General features: G+C 36.7%; 1 protein-coding gene across 2 annotated transcripts in view; it reads left to right on the top strand.

Annotated features, from left to right (window-relative positions):
• Window positions 1–246: 246 nt before the first annotated feature.
• Window positions 247–6014, top strand: part of FBXO34 (F-box protein 34) — a 79902-nt gene continuing 74134 nt past the window's right edge. The window contains exon 1 of one of the 2 annotated variants that reach the window (XM_015566499.1): window positions 247–304. The gene's annotated coding sequence lies outside the window, so the exon portion shown is untranslated. The remainder of the gene's footprint in view (window positions 305–6014) is intronic. The other variant, XM_006767687.2, reaches the window with a different exon arrangement.

Here is a 6014-nt window from a genome sequence, read left to right as displayed (position 1 = left end):
ACTTTTTGTCAGTGGTGCTTTCAAATATGAAACCATAGAATTTTTTTTAAAGTTTCTTGGTTTTCTTCCAGAGCTTTCAAAAGAGATCAGAGTGGGAGAGAGGCCAGTCATTTGCCATTACTGACTCACTCCAGGTTCAGCTTATCAATACTTTCATCCTGTCTTCCTCTCTGTAGAATCATTTACTGGAATCTAGTTTGAAAGGTAGATGGCTTAAAATTAAAGCATAATTACAATTTCGTGTTTTCAGTAGGAAGCTTGAGTAGGAATCCTCAATCCTTTTTCACTGATCTTGACTTGTAAGGTAGGTTTTTTGTTGTTGTGGTTAATACTCCTTCCAGGCTCTTTATAAATTATTGACAATGTATTGTCTCTCTGGATTTTGCACCACATATAGAGGAAAGTTATGCTATACCTATTAACTCAGGAAATGAGAACAAAATTTTACCCTTATTAATTACTATTAGATTTGACTGGAAGTTCACAAAACAAAGCTTTCTTGTAAATCTCATTTTGATCCTCACCATACCTTGGAAATTTAGCAGCACTGTGTGTACTCCTGAGAGTTAATTTTTTTTTTTTTTAAAGAATTTGGGAATTGTATGGTGACAATGATGAGCGAAGGTTCTGAAGACAGTATTTGTTTGGATCCTCGGGACTGATAGGTACTGATGATATTGAGGGTATTAATCAACCTATTATGATGAAAGGATCATGGCAAGATATTATATAATGAAATTGAAAGGTAGAAAAAGAACCCTTGCATGTGTCTTTTCTGGGTGGCCTTTCTGGGCTAGGCTACAAGGCTCTGTAAGTTAAGTGTACTGGTGTAAATGGGAAGGGGCGAAGTCAAACTAAATGCGAGTTGAAAGGTAAATAAATGATGATAATAAAATAGCTCCTCCTTGGCAGTGCATTTCAAATAGAGGGGGAAAATGCACTGCCAAGGAAGAGAAACTTTTATCTTTCCTCATGGAAAATGAGTTAATAGGTAGAGAATGAATGTCTGTGTATTCTGTGTGACTGAGGAACAATGACAGTAATAAAAAAAGAGCCAGGTTATGCATATAGTTGCATAACTATTTAACAAGTCATAATTCTTTTGAAGCATTTTTCCAAAGGATGCTTTTCACCGAGGCCTTGCTGTTTTAGGTCTATGAAGCAGTTTTTACTTATAAATGGAAATTTATTTAGGATTGGGCTTATTATTATTTTTTTATTATTTTTTTATATTTTATTGATTTTTTACAGAGAAGAAGGGAGAGGGATAGAGAGTTAGAAACATCGATGAGAAACATTGATCAGCTGCCTCCTGCATGCCCCCCAGTGGGGATGTGCCCGCAACCAAGGTACATGCCCTTGACTGGAATCGAAACGGACCCTTGACAGGGACATGCCCTTGACCGGAATCGAACCTGGGACCTTTCAGTCCGCAGGCCGACGCTCTATCCACTGAGCCAAACTGGTTCGGCTATTATTTTAAAATATTTTGTCATTATCCAGATTACAGCATTTGAAGGGACTAAATCAACCAGTCATTAGGGATATAGCATTTTTCTGATAGATAAAAACAAACATCATGCAGAATGAAGTGCTAAATTTTAGAAATTCTTTAGGATATGTTTATTGGATCAATTCTATTAACATGTAGAATTGAAATTCTTATACAAACTTTCTACTTTATTTTCTAAGCTTAAAGTTTATGCTAAGCCAGTTTAATATGGTTTTGATATTCTAGTAAACATATTAACAACAACAATTAACTTGTTTTAATATTTTTTGGGGAGAGAATGTACTAATCATTAGAGACATCATTTGGTGTTATCTTCCAAAATTTGCAGCTGTTCAGAAACAGATACTTGAGGGAAGCTACTATGGTATAATGAATGCCTTCCTTGTTAGGTTATGTGTGACAAAGGCAAAATTCAACAAGTGCATAATCTGCAGTCCTTTGGAAACAACAACAAAAAGAATAGATTAGCTCTAAATGCATTTAGGTCATTTGGAAATTGAATTCCTGTCAATCCTTATCTTTGCATAATTTATCTTCTCCTTTAGTTCATACTTATGGTATTTTGAAGCTGATGAACTTACTGTGTTTTCTGGGAAAGTATTAATGATTAAAATGTAGGTGTTTCCTAGTGATAGTTCAGTTTATCAAACTTTAATTTCCAGCTGCATCTTCTATTTAGCTCCACTGAAGAGGCTCCAGATCTTTTCTTTGAAAATCTTTACCTTCAGAATCCTAGCACATACATTTACTATCCTCAATACAATGTAGGTATAAATGTGAAACTAAGCTACATATGTGTTTTATATTATCAGGCATGGGGTTCATTCATCTAACAAACATTTTTTGAGTACCTCTATGCCAGGTACAGTTCACTCAGATGAATTGTCCTTACTGCAAGGACATTATGTTTTAACATTCCTTTGCTATGGAGGACCATGATTCTAAGGGGCCAGAATTGGACCAAGAAGGTAAACCAGTTATATTATACTAGGTTGGCCAGGGGTCTTGTCTAAAGCCTGCTTTAAGGATGTATTAAAAGCTCAGGTAAAAAGAATGGCTAGCAGATTATCAAAGGGTCTAGAATCCATGAATTTGAATAATCCTAGAATAAATAGAGTTTGAGTGAGCTCTTTCTTTGGGGCAAGAATAAGCACTTAAGGCCAGACTAGTCTTTATATGCAGTCTAAAATTGGAGGTAGAGAGAAGAGGAACAGTCTAGACATCCTAATCTCAGAGGCATGTTATATACCTTCTTTGTTATCAGTCCTTTTCTTTAATTGACAAACTTCTGAAATATGTGAGCCTCTCACAGCCTTCATTTCCACTATTTGCTTTCTTTCCTTAACATTTTATAATGAAAACCTTCATAGAAGAGTTGCAAGAATTGTTTGTATATTAAATACCTAAATATCCACAACCTAGATTCTGCAATTCATATTTTATAGAATTTGCTTTTCTGTATCCATTCTATCTTCCCTCTCTTCTTCTATCCACTCATTAATGCATCTCATTTTTGTTATATTTCAAAGTAACTATACTTTACCCCAGTATGCCTATCATGAACTATTTGTTTACTAGTTTTTTAGGTAAAATTTATATACTGCAGTAAATACAGATCTTATGGGAAGCATTTCCTTAGGTGGGATAAGTTCATACATCTATGTAACCCATAACCTTGTCATGCTATAGGACCATTACCATTACTATAGAAAGTTCCTTCATGCACGTCCAAGTCAGTTTAACTTTTTAATCTCCTTCAATCTCACTTCCACCAGTATCTTCTGAAACTATCTGTTCAAAGAGCCTGCTTTGTTAGCACATTTGGGTGACATTTTGTTAGGTAATCAGAATATAAAGACATCAAGAACACAGGCCCGGTTTTCTCTCTCTCTCTCTTTTGTTACTCCTCACCCAAGGATATTTTCCCCACTGATTTATAAAGAGAGTGGGAGGGAAGGAAGGAGCGGGAAAGAGAGAAAAGCCGTAGCCAATTTGATTCAGTGGATAGACCGTTGGCCTGTGGACCAAAGGGTCTCGGGTTCGATTCCCGTTATGGGCATGAACCTTGGTTGCAGGCTCATCCCTGGTCCAGGCCCTGTTTGGGGCATGTGCAGGAGGCAACCAATTGATATGTTTCTATCACATCGATGTTTCTCTCTGTCTTTTCCTTTCCCATTCTTCCTAAAAAATCAATGGAACCTGCAACCCAGGTATGTTGACTAAGAATCGAACTTGGGACCCTTCAGTGCATGGGGCAATGCTCTAACCCAGCGGTTCTCAACCTGTGGGTTGCGACCATAGGAAAACACATATAGCATATCAGATATTTACATTATGATTCATAACAGTAGCAAAATTACAGTTATGAAGTAGCAACGAAAATAATTTTATGGTTGGGGGGTCACCACAACATGAGGAACTGTATTAAAGGGTCGCGGCATTAGGAAGGTTCAGAGCCACTATCACTGAGAAACATAGGCCAGGGTGGCCTGCTCTCTTTAAGCTTATAATTTAGTTTGGGTTTTAGTTTAGGTATTGCCAGAGAAAGCTTCCTAGGTATGGGTCTTGAATTGGGCCTTTATTTTAGGGTCCAGATTTATTTATTTTTAAGGACTGTGATTAGAAGTTATACTATAAGGGAACAGTTGTAACGGGTGGTTGGGACCCAGTTTTGGAAGAAGTTTGAGCATTATCTGTACCCATGACAACTTAAATTTTTTTTATTGATTTGAGAGAGAAAGAGGAAGGGGGAGGGAGGGAGAGAGAAGAAGGAAAGATCGTATGCATTCATTGGTTGATTGATTCTTATATGTACTCTGATTGGGGATCAAACCCGAAACCTTGATGTATAGGAACAATGCTCTAACCAACTGAGCTGCTTTTTGAGGAGGAGAGTAATGTGAAAAACTGATCTTTCAATTAAATTCTTATCCTCCTGTCATCTTTGGGATTTATTTGTATAGAAGACCTCTTCATCTTTTGAATTCTCTTCTCTCAGTTCTTTGCTTCTGATTTCTCAGCTTTGCTGATAATTCTCTTACAGATCCAAACTATCGAAAGCTTTGTTCTTGACTCTGTGGTATTTCTTGTAATCTTGCCTTACTTCTTAGGGCTTCTCCATTTTAATTCTTTCCAGGTTATGCTTACATCTGTATCCATAAGCTGTTAACTCTTGTTAAGTTTCTAACTGTTAATAAAATGCTTCTCTTTGTATATCCCTGTTTACTTTAGCATTTGCTCTAAGTAGTTGTAGCAAATGGGATTATTGGGAAAGGAAGATATGTAAACTTTCAGTGGACTGAATGGACGGTTAAGACTAAGTTTCTCGGAACAAGAAAGATACTGCAGAACTTGCCTACTGCCACCATGGACCATGTTGTTGAATCAGAATGCTGCTGCCACCATACTTAGGCAGAAGTTTAACTTCCATAGACAGAATCATCATTATATAATACTTTCTGTCCTCCATTGGCCACATTTATGTCATATGTGAAACCTCAGCTTCCAGGGCATCTGGAAATTGTAGTTTTTAGTTGTCCATCCTCTATGACAGGAAGTCCTTATGAGAATAGATTGGAGTAAGTACTCAGTGAATATTCAGTACACTCAGTTTGTGAAAACTAAACTAATTTTCCTCAGACTCCCTCAATGTGACAAGTTAAACCTTTTATAATTTTGCTGTTTCAAAGCATAGACTTAGGTATTATTCTAGTTTCTTAACACATTTGCGGATGGATCACGAGAATTTGCCAGCTTTGTTCAGTTCCACTTCATATTACACAGTGTTTTACAAAGTATCAGACTTTAAAAAGATATTAGCTTGTAAGAACATGTAATAAATAACTTCAAAATGCAGTGGGTATTTAATTTTAAAGCGCGCCTTTAACATTTATGTAAAACGTTTTTTGTACTCGTTCAATAGAAACTTATCTGGCCACTGGGTAAAGCTAGCAATAAAACTACTGGTCTGCATTGTGTTAAGATAGAAACTACTGAAATCAACGTACCATTTAGATTTTTTATATTGTGATAACAAAAAACCCAACTCAGTTTACTGGCTGAAAAGTCCAAAGGTGAAGCTTGGTCCACTTGTACTTACGTGATCAGAACCTCATCGTCCTCGAAGTCTGCTTCCATGGTGTTTTGTGGTTAGAGCATGTTTGTCTGCAGCTCAAGCCCCACATCCTCATGCCATGAATTTCAGAGGAGGGGAAGAAGAGTGCTTCTGCAGAGGCTGTAGAGCAGGTCTCTTGATTTTTTTGCTCCAGAGACCCCTTTGGCTTATAGGACCCCCATTCTGAGTTATATTTTTAAAAATGAAATACACAGGACTACAAAGAAAACAGTTATATTAAAAATAAAAAATATATATATATATTTGGCTTTCCATCGAGATGATGGTGTAGGTAAATGTTGTACTTGTGTCCTCCCACAACTGCATCGAAATTACAACTAATCTACAGAACAACCGTCATTCAGAATCGTCTGAAATCTATTTTAT

Source organism: Myotis davidii, unplaced genomic scaffold (assembly GCF_000327345.1).
Source record: "Myotis davidii unplaced genomic scaffold, ASM32734v1 scaffold281, whole genome shotgun sequence".
NCBI classification, from domain to species: domain Eukaryota; kingdom Metazoa; phylum Chordata; class Mammalia; order Chiroptera; family Vespertilionidae; genus Myotis; species Myotis davidii.
Note: the sequence above shows the minus strand (reverse complement) of the source record. Positions and strands in the feature narration are given on the sequence as shown.